Here is an 11532-nt window from a genome sequence, read left to right as displayed (position 1 = left end):
AGAGAGAGAGAGAGAGAGAGAGAGAGAGAGAGGTACACGTGGCAAAAGCACAATTTCCTCGACGATAAGTCGTAAATCAATCCACGTACTGCAGTTTCCAGTATCAATTTCCATCTTTCTCTCTCTCTCTCTCTCTCTCTCTTCTCTCTGAGAACGTTTCGTCACACGTCGATTACCATAATCACGATCTATACTGTAATACTTATACTTCATCGTCGTATGCGTAACGCTCTCAAGAATTTATGCTCCGATGCAAAAAGCTTGCCAACACGATCCATAAAGGAATATCCATTTACACGCGGAAGCGGCGAAATTGGCCCGCTAGCAGAATTATACCATGCATAAAAGAGAGAGAGAGAGAGAGATTTACGATATTTAAAAAAAAATTATATATTTTCAATAAAATTATATATTTTCAATATTTCAATATACTTTTTATCCTTTCTTCGTGAAGCAATAATAATAACAATGATAATAATAATGTTTCCAGAAAATCTCCAATGTAGAAAAAAAATTCTAATTCCTATTCCTAAAATATCGTTCATCAAAAAAATTAAAACTAGGTTTTAATTAAACGCGGTGCAAAGATAATCGAACGCGACTAATTAATCCGCCATTCGATTGTTTAGAACCCTTTTTATTAAATATGCTTATTCTCCATTGAATTATTTCCATGTTCATTGAAATTATGGAAAATTAATTAGGTTCTATAAGACTTGGTTTTTTTTTTTATCTTAATCACTCTTGAGTATTTTTTTCCTCGAGAGGGAAAAATATCGTAACAAGAGCGTTGACAGGAGGATCATTTCGACAAGGTTGGCGGGTAAAACGCGCAAAGAAAAGAGGAACAATGGTCGAAACGGTGGTGTTGGAAACCACCGTTGCATCGGTAATTGCACCTTACCAGTGCATGACTCATTTATAACGCATGAGTTTATAACTACCAGGCTTACACGGAACAGGTACCAACTTGGAAAGCGTTTTCGACGAAAAGCGATCGTGACGATACGCGGTGAGAAAAAATATGGCGACGATCGTATTATTCATTCGGGGAAGAATTGGATTATTTATTTGTCCATTTTTTTTTTCTTGTCGTGGATGTATAGGAGACAATTTGTATTTGCTCGTCGAGAATCAGGTTCAATTAATATTCCGCAACAATTTCTAATGCTTCGAATCGTATCAGTTTCAATATGTTGATTTATTCTCGTATCATATAGGCAGTAATAGGGCCGCCATTATTAGCTCTCGAATATTAACGAACGATAATTCTCGATGTTAAGAGAGGTCTGATTAATATCGATCCGATTATACGAATATATTTTTTAGTGTGAAAAGTAAAGATCAGAGAGTAAGCCGAGAATAATTAATTTAACAAAGCTTTTTTTAATCTAATTAATCACTAATTCTCGATTCTATTATTAAACTTATTAATTATTAATGTTTAATTAATTAAAATTTATTATCGATTTATTAATTGACTTAATTTAAAAATCGATCATTGATGTCGTCATAAACATTTCGCTTTATACAAAAAATTAAATTCAAAAATCGTAGAATCGAAAAAAATACGCTGGTATTTAGTTTATTCCTCCGTTTTTTTCACTTTCTGAATCGTCCACTCGCATTATCCACGATTATAAATCATCAATGGCGATTGATTAATCAGATTCGAAAGAAATAAATGTTACATTCTCCCTCCCTCCCTCCCAGAAAACTGTGCCCAGTTAACTGTACAGCGTGTATACACGAAACGAAAACGAATCGTTACAAATAATCATCGCGATTTTATCTTGCATATATATATTTATTTATGCAACATGATTCTAGCGCAATACCGTCATTCTCGTGATCGTTGCTTTCGCGAATTCATTATTTACAATGTGTGCAAATATGAATTGCAAGTAGTTTCTCGTACCCGTTACTAACAGCAGTAAATTATACTCGGTTCGTTTAAACGGATAAATAGATCACGAAGTAACGTCTCTCTCTCTCTTTTTTTTTCTTGATCGATAAAAGGCAACCTTCACGGTTGGGAGATTTTTCTTTCTGGTCTCAGTTCAAGTGAAAATATTGCAAATGGTTCTTTAAACGTTTTCATCGGTCCAAATCGATTATTCATAGTACGATTGAAAGGGAAAGCGAAATCTCTCACAAATTTTCTTGACCGTGTGAGAAATAGGAAAATAGGTTTTCGAGGAAGGATACTTTTTACTTTCGGGAAAGAAAATTTCGAAAATTTATCAAAACGAATGCTTTAATTTTACAATCGCCGTATATCTTTAAAAATCCACAACTCGTGATACACATTGAATAATCGAAATCACGAAATCAGTCTTCTTCATCGATCGTACAAAAAAAAAAGAAAAATCGAATTACGAGTCATTATACCCTATCGAGATCATCGAACGTATCATCCAGACTCGCAGGCAATGACGACGCGACAAACTGTCTGGTATCTGTTTGTTCTCGATTAGCCAGATTTGGAAGGTTAGGCAGGACGTGGGATAAGACGAGGGTATTCGGGTCAGGTTCAATCGATAAACCCTCTGGATCCACTCTGTCGGGTTTAACTTTACGACATCTAAATTCATCCGCGTACTTACCGCGATTCGAGATAACCGCCACCTATGAAAGGGGGCTGGCGTGGCGAGAGGGGGAGGGGTGGTATCGTAAAGAACGATCCTCCAGATACCGACAGACACCGTATTTCGTGTATTGTTATCCGGCAATTTATAGTAACGGCGGCGCAAAACAGCGGAAAACGTCGATGATAACGGTTTTCCTTGGCCAAGGATAAATTTCTATCTTAACGTGGTGGTGGTGGTGGTGGCATTGAACTGGATTAACCTGCCGAGTTGTACGATTTTTCTCGCGAAAAATTCGTCGCGTCTTCCTTTTATAAATTATTGCGTTCAGGGAAATTTTTAACTCGATATTTCGCGGTACTGGATTCAAGTTTTAAGATAGTAGGATGCGCGGATGATGAATTGAAATAATTTTTTTCCCCTTCTAATTTTTATCAACTAGCAGGAGAATGGGGAAATTTTTATTTTAATTGTCGATAAATAGTAATTGAGATATATTGTTACAATTGTTATTTAATTGGTATTGTCGATTATATTCGTTCGTTAAAATATCTCTTTGGAGAGGAAATGAACTGCGATGATTTTATTAATAGTTCGGCGTTAATTATTATATATATGTATAATGGAATATTATGACGCGATGAAATTGATTTTTTAAATATTTAAAAGTTAATTAACACGCTTATAATTGGCAAAGTATCTGAAATTTAAATTTAAATTTAAATTTAATGGAAATCTCTATTGAAAAATTAAATTATTAATTTTTGTGTTTACTTAATTTTAATACATATTTTTTTTTAAATAAAATATCGTTTAAAAACAAATAAAGATGAGGGAACGTGCGAATTAGCGTTTGGAAAATATTCGATTCGTTGGGGACGAGGAATCTGGGTCGACGCCGAAGATTATTGCCGTTCTAAAAGAAGTCCGCGAAAGGATGGATGGTTGATCTGAAATTTATTACCCCGAACGAGAAACTTTCCTCAACTTTGGCCAGTGTCGAGTCAACAGAATAAAAGGGACGTTGATTGTTCGCCCGTAAAATTTTTTGATCAAACAAGCTCCTCCTTAAAAACTGATCCTGAATATTAAGCAAGGGGGAAAAAATGAAACGAGATGAAACGAAGGAATAAATCCGTGAAAAGATGCTGCGACGACAAAACGATTCAATTGCGAATTTAATTGTACTACGATCTGACCTAAACTCGTCAAATTTCCATTATTATTAATTCTATAATAAATTTTGTAAAAGAATCACGTAAACGCGATCATGGAGACACAGATCTGAATATCCTATAAACAAAACACTTTATAAAAAAAAAAACAAAAATCAAATTGTACATTTTTCTATAATCACGAAAAGAACTTTTCTAGCAATAATCCGACAGAATTGCATCGAGCAATTCCACCAATCTCAATTTCTTTCCAATCGAAGATCCTCAAACTTTCTCAAAAACGAAAAAAAAAATTTCTTCGAAAAGGGAATTACAAAATCCAAGAACCTTCATCAATCCCAATAAAGTTTCTCTCCCTTCCACCTTCGTTTTCGAGGAAGAACCAATTTCGAACCAACGAGAAACCATCGAGAAACCATCAATAAAACAAAAAAAAAAAAAAAGAGAAAGAAAAAAGAGAACAAGGAAATTAAAAATCCTTCCATCAGGGAAAAAGAAGAAGAAAAAAAAAGGAAATAATATCGTCGATATAGCGATCGAGGAGGAAAATCCATGGCGCGTATAAATGGAGATGGGTCGGCGTGGATCGTAAACCAATTCCGCCATTATGCGGAGCACGTGGTCCCCAATCAACCGGACCACGGCGTATCCACCCGTGCTGAAATCGTTCCAGGAAAATCCATTTACATGGCAATTAAACCGCCATGGATTTATTACGTGGAAAGGTCAAATCCAAGCTTCGATAATAATAATCGTACGAATCCAAGCGCCCTCTCACGTGTTTACGCGTGTTAATGCAAAATGGCGGCAATAATAATATTGTGGAAACAATAACAATATTCGTGCATCGGTTTTCGAATCGTTTTCCATTGCGCCCGATTTCCAACTTAATCATTATCTGCTTTCCTTACCAAGTGTCAAAGGTTGGGAAGAAGGATTTCAGATGTTTTTCCTGGGATTTAATTCGGGAAGTTTCGAGGCGCGTTTGGAGGGAGAAGTTTGGAGCACGATGAATGCGGATGAGGATGTAATTGAGGAAGGTATTTTCTGAAAAAGTTCAGGAGGGATGTAGAGAGGAATGTAGAATTTTAATTTGTTTGTATGGATCGATCGATGTATTCGTTTTTTCGTAAGACTTTTTGTATTATTCATTTCTTGAAAAAAAAAAAGAAAGAACTCGTAAATTATCGCGATAAGATTACGTTTTACATACCTTAATTACGTTTTTTTCTTTGTTATACGAAGTTATAAATAGAAATTGGTCGCCCTTCTTTCCAAGCGAAGATAAATTATATTATCGTTGTAAAAAGATATAATACGAATATTATCACGAGAAAACAGAAAGAAACTTGTTATCCAGATAATTCAATTCATATTACTTTGAAACTCTTATAATTTTCGTGAGGATAATAATAAAAAAAATTTTCTTTAATTTTTTTTTCCTTTTCAATACTTAAAAAAATCCAAAAAAAAAATCCTCTCGTTCGATAAATAATAATATTTTAGAAGATCTTCTACAAATCGAACAGAAGATATTCATTATCTATCGTTTCATATCTCCAACTGTAAAACTCTTCTACGATAATCGAATGAAAAAGTAAATAACGAAATTACGAGAACAAACAATCATCGAGGTAATCACATCACATGTAATATAATGGACGAGTCTAGAAGAAAACGAGTCTTTTCTGTAAACGAGGCTCACCTATCATTTATCACCAGAAACAACTTCCTAATGCCACTCTGATTCAAAAGTAACGATTTCATTACATGTCGCAGAAATACGTCATAAAATTGCAATAAAACGGAGCTAAAAGATCTTCAAGAATTACGCGGGGTCATTAAGAGCTTGCCAACGCTTGTAATATTCTCTTCTTCTACTTTCGATTCCGTGAAAAATTATCTTACCTGGACGACTCTGAAGGAAATGAATGTAATAAAACGCGATTACAGTTCACCGCATAAAATTGTACATTGAAAGGCCAACTAACTGCATCATTATTTGCCATTGCTCGTTCTTAATCTGCAATTACATTTCGATTTTTAAAAAGCGACAGAGAGAGAGAGAGAGAGAGAGAGAGAGTGTATTTTTCTCAAGTTGAATCCGATCGTCTGACTTTTTTTCTTTTTCTTTTTTCAATTTTCGGTATCCAATCCAGCGAAGGGTTTAACTTTTCACGGGAGCTTTCGACTTTGAAATTTTTAAAATTCCAAAATTTCACTCTCGACGCAATGTCCGATAGAAATAACTCTCCAGAGAAATTTTCGAGAGAAAAAGGCCTGGAATTTTTAAAATTCCAAAGTTTCACTCTCGATGCGGCGAAAAATAAAAACTCGTCGGAGAAAGTCTTTTCGAGAAGGAGAAGTCTCAAATTTTCAAAATTTCAAAGGTCTTCCTCTCGTTCTCGATCTAATAATGGCCGATTCGAAATAAAAAAAGAAAAGAATTGTCAAAAATTCTCAAAAACATTACTCACACAATGCGAATCTCAATTCGTGGAATGAAAATTCTTTTCTCAACACGTGGAAAATACTTTATACGTTAACTGAAATTTTGTTTCACCTGTTGAAAAATATTTTTCGCGCGAGCGAGGTGAACGTGTGAACGCGATACGAACGAAATACTAAAATTAGCCTTCACTCGCGTCGAAACGGCTCATCGAACTGTTATGAGAGACTGAATGAGCCCGATAATACCGATAACGGTAAAAATATGTGTTATGAAAACAATTGATAAGGGGAAAGCGTCATTTTGACGAAGATATCGTTGTATTTATACACGAGCCAGATCTCGCTACTGATAGTATCGGCCTCATGATCTGTTAAAATTAATCACGCAATACGTGAAAACATTCTCCTAGTGTCTCCTTGTTTCTCCCTTATTGCTGTTATCGGATTTGTTCCAGTATCACATTGTAATTTGAAGTATTCAATGGAGCGATCGATAATAATAGTTCATCGAAATTTAATTTTATCAATTGAATTGTAAATAACAAATGTTCATTACGTGAACATTTTATACTTTTATTTTTATGGTAAATTAACTGTTTAATTGGACGAATACCTTTTAATCCTAAAAAAAAAAATGAAAGAATATTTCACTCTCACGATATCCTTTATTTAAAATTGATTAAACAACTAATAAATATTAGTATATATAAAATTCAAGTTCATTTTCAAAATTGAATTGCAATTTCGTTCATTCGTTCATTTTTAAAAACATTCCAAACAAAAAATGGTAAAATATACTCTATAAAATGTATCAATATTGTAAAACATTACAAGCATGTAAAAAGAAAAAAGAAAAAAAATAAAACTGTTTTTGTGCAACAACAATTTTTAACTTTTACAATCGTGTGTCACGTGCACTTGGATGCCACACTTCCGGAATTTTCCGCGTGACTACACGAAAACTCAAAAGTGAGATAAGTCAAGTGAAGTTTGTCGGATAAAATTCCCCTCCCCTCCGCGGAATTTCCTTAAAACGGATGGCAATGAAACACGCGGCGCCAAGCCGCACAACGGGGAGAAATTTTATTTTTCTTCTTGTTAAAAGAAGAGACGCGAGTAGACCGGAACCACGGTGGTAAGCTGTTGTCACAAAACGAGCGTTAAACTGTCGCTTTCCTCGGGGCGTTATTCTTATCACGGCCGCCTTTCCATAAAGGGACAACAATAAGTTACGCGTTCTCACTTTCCTTCGCCGTTTCATCCGTGAAATGAATTCCGTTTGGCGCCAAATCGCGGTAAAAAAAGAAGCCACGAATAAACTGCATATCGATTTATTCTTGAGAAGAGGAATTCATGATTTTCACGATCAATCGTGAATTTAAGTGAAACTTCGATAGATCGTATTTTCATTTACGTGAAAAATATATTTTAAATATATCATGCTTGGAGATAATTAATTAATCCTTCATGAACGAACGATTTTTCGATTACGATTCTGATATTTTTTACGTGAATATTATAAATTATAAATTGAGTAAAAATATAGGGATAAAAAAATATATATTGTTTTATGAATTTAATTATTGAACATTATATATATATATTAGGATTTCATTTCATTGCAACTTGGATGCCATTACGATGCATCCGTGAATGGTTAATACGTAAAATGATATGATATAATAAATATTTTTTAAAAATACGGAACGAAGCTTTCCAATAATTTAATACTGAAAATAATTAATTTATATTCACGTACATTCACTTCTCCCCAACGTGGAAAAAAATATTCTTCACCGTAAACTGATACTCGAAACAAAAATTCAAATATTGATATTGGAGCGAAAGCGACGAGTAAAAATATTTTATAAATTCATAAAAATAATAGTTTAAAAATACGTATGAAACGTTTAATATGAAAGATAAAATTCAAGTCGAATCCGTGTTATCCATGTTTCGCTCTCGAGCTTCGATTGCGTCGTAAGAAATCTAAATGCTCTCAGAATGCATGAAAATCGTATCTAATACGCTTTACAGCGGCGCGATGTTACGCGCATAGTACTCGTTATGCAGCTGGCTGGCTGGTTGGCTGGCGATCGGTGTTTCACAACGTTGTAAATTAGTCTGATACGGTTAATGTATGAACATCCACGTAGCTTCGAGGATATTCTTAAGTTTAATACGCGAGAACGCCGCAATAAGAATCACATTATCAAACTAAGCTTTAGAATTACAACTCTTGGAAATTTGTACCAGACCTCTGCGAAATTCGAAGCATCCATTCGACGATAAGAGCGTCCTCGAATGCTTACTTCTTCTTTTCTTTATTATCTTCTTTTATTTTCAGAAACTCGTAGAAAGTTTGCAATATTTAAAAATATATTTATTCGATGGAGATTCCTCGTCTGTTTTCTTTTTTTTTTTTTTAGTTTCACTCTTAGTAGCAGTAATAGAATTCCTTGGTAGAATTTTTCAAATTTTAATTCCCTTTCTCTTTTTTTTTATTTTCAAATTTATACAATCAGCTGTACAATTTTTCGAACAATAATTCAATGTTCAAGATTTCGAAATTTGTAAATTTATAAAATTTCCAGGATTTTTAAATTTTCGAAGATTTAAAAATCGAGTAAAAATTGGATGGAAGAAACGATACGTCGAAAGATTAGATTTAGAACGTTTAAAATTCTTCACTAGCGCGACACTAATATCCAAAGCATTTAACCACGGTATATTGTTGTACGTGCAAGACTCATTATGCACTCGGTTCAGCTAATAATGCATTATCGAGTCACTAATGACACGATGCGAGCTAATACACTTCAGTTAAGGTTAGACCGTTAGTTCTGCGATATTCGAAGCAGAATTAGTCTCAGCTTGCAATTTTCAAACGTGATCATTTTTCGCTCCACGATTTATAAGTTTCATTAATTTCTCAAATTTTCGCTCGATCATTTCGTCTCTAGCATTTTTAAATTTCAACTTTATTTTATTTTATTTTATTCGTGGATAAGAAGATAATAAGTAAGAATTTAAGAAAATGTACGATACGTTGGAAAGATGACGTTACCTAAATCCAACAATAATTGTGGATGGATTTTATGTTAATACCTTGAGTGTAAAAAGCTTGTATTAAAATTTCACTTGAATGTACGGAATAAGAAGAATAAATATAAAAGGACAGGAGGAGAAAAACAATTCGATTCCATTCCATTGTAAAAAGTAAAACTTGTAAACTCTATTTTCCGCAAATATAATTCCGTTCCTTATTCATATGAAAAAGAAATGTTATTAGACTTACATGAAAAGTTATAAAAGTTTCCATTTACACACGATAATAACTTTTCATCATCAAATATTTATTTTGTAAAATATTTTTTCACGTAAACGTTGCCTTGAAATATTACTCTATACACGTAAATTTGACAGGTTGTCGATACTTTGTGATACCTTTCCGGAATATCGTTCAAGCTTCATAAACGTGTCTCTTAAATATATTTACATTTTACGCAAAATTTAAACAGATTTTTTCTAAAATTAATTACATATAAACAATCTTGAAAAATAAAAATAAAAAACGAACAATAATTCAATTCTGCTTTTTTACCTTTTATCTGAATAAAGTCATTGACGAGACGAGAATAAATCCAAATGTAAGAATATTTAATTCTCGAATATCGATTCGACATTCGATTTTCGTGGAGCTCTCGTATGATTTCGCTTAGCATATCCTAGACACGGCGCCATGATGATTTATCTTTACGAGCAGGACAATTCTCCGCACGGACTTTTCCCGCGGAATGCCTCTCAGCGTTATCTGCCGCTCATTCCAATGGAATGCGAACGATAAACGTCACGAAAGAGCGGCGCGAGCCCGGCTGTAATTCAAACGTATCGCGGCGTGCCCATTGGCACAGAGCGGTTGAACAGAGCAGAATGCACGTGTTACACCTTCGAACGTGCATTAAACGCCCTGTCCTTTCGTCGAGCTTGATCGCTCGCCACGAGTCCACCATTCAAAGACGAATTCCTTTGTTCCTTTCCATTTCTATATATCGTGCTCTGATAAGTGGAAGTGCATCGAGAAACCGAGTTGGTCGACGGGTGGGAGAGAGTTTTTCAGAGGTGACGAAATTTTCGAAGTTTGAAATAATTTTTTTGAATTTTTTGCCGGGTTTAGCTTTCGATCAATGGTACGATTATCTGTGCAGAAATGAAAAGATTGTTTAATAGATGTTAGTGACAAATTTTTAGACGAGAAATTGGAACTAATAATAATAATCTATACGAATGATAAGAAATGAAAAGATTGTTCAATGGACGAACCAAGAACAAATATTAATGAAGATTTAAGAAAAATTTTAGACGAGAAAATATATGATAAATATTGTTTATTAAATTGTGCTCAATTTTCAACGACCCATTATGGAAACCTAACAGATTTATATCAAAACTGGAACCAATAATAATAATCCAATTATACGAATGATACGTTCAAGATCATTCCTGCAGAAATGAAAAGAATGTTCAATGGACGAACCAAGAATAAACATTAGTGAAGATTTAAACAAAATTTTAGACGATAAAATATATGATAAATATCGTTTATTAAGTCTACTTGTGCATTTTCAATTTTCAACTATCCATCATGGAAACCTAAGATCAAAAAATTTTAGACGAGAAACATAATATATCGTTTACTTGTTTTCAATCGTTCGATCGTATTTTCATCATGATCCATCACAGAAACTGTACCCTAACAGATTTATATCAAAACTGGAATCAATAATAATTACTTAATTACCGTACACCAACAATTTAATTCCTGTATCCAATTATGACATCTTAGTTACCATAACTATTCCTATTTGGCCGTTACCCGTTACTAAATTACGAATTAACAGCGGCCACTTAGCACCCGTGTCCCATCGAAGTAAGCAACTATTGCATTAAAACTTAGCGGGCTAAGTAATTATCGGTAGCCCTCGATCCACGAGATACGCCGATTTATCGCGGATCGCGGGAATCGAGCCGGAACGGAGCCAACCTCGGAGGCTTAATTTATTTAAACGACACCACCCCTTTCCCTCCCCCTGGCTTGAAATTGCATCAAGCTCGGCCGACTACCTACCTACCTACCCACCCGTCTATCTTAATTTCATCTGGCCAAGACTTGGAAGGATCGACGCGATCCCCGGTCGGATAATCGGCATGCGCTTAAACACCGGCTTACCTTAACCGTGTAACGATCTAATAACGAGTTGTTGCGTATCTCTTGCGCGGATCTGGTTTCTGTGGCCGCGGTAAAAATCTTTTGTGTC

At 34.4% G+C, this 11532-nt stretch overlaps 1 protein-coding gene across 4 annotated transcripts in view; it reads right to left on the bottom strand.

Annotated features, from left to right (window-relative positions):
• LOC102677890 (tyrosine-protein phosphatase non-receptor type 13-like) overlaps window positions 1-11532 on the bottom strand; it is a 158438-nt gene that overhangs the window by 51485 nt on the left and 95421 nt on the right. The window contains exon 1 of one of the 4 annotated variants that reach the window (XM_031509963.1): window positions 6327-6345. The exons of the other annotated variants lie outside the window; for them this stretch is intronic. The gene's annotated coding sequence lies outside the window, so the exon portion shown is untranslated. Of the gene's footprint in view, window positions 1-6326; window positions 6346-11532 lie in introns of those variants that run through there. 4 annotated transcript variants of the gene reach the window in all.

Source organism: Apis dorsata, unplaced genomic scaffold, assembly GCF_000469605.1.
Source record: "Apis dorsata unplaced genomic scaffold, Apis dorsata 1.3 scaffold_194, whole genome shotgun sequence".
In the NCBI taxonomy this organism is placed as follows: Eukaryota; Metazoa; Arthropoda; class Insecta; order Hymenoptera; family Apidae; genus Apis; species Apis dorsata.
This window is presented reverse-complemented; position numbering and strand designations above follow the sequence as displayed.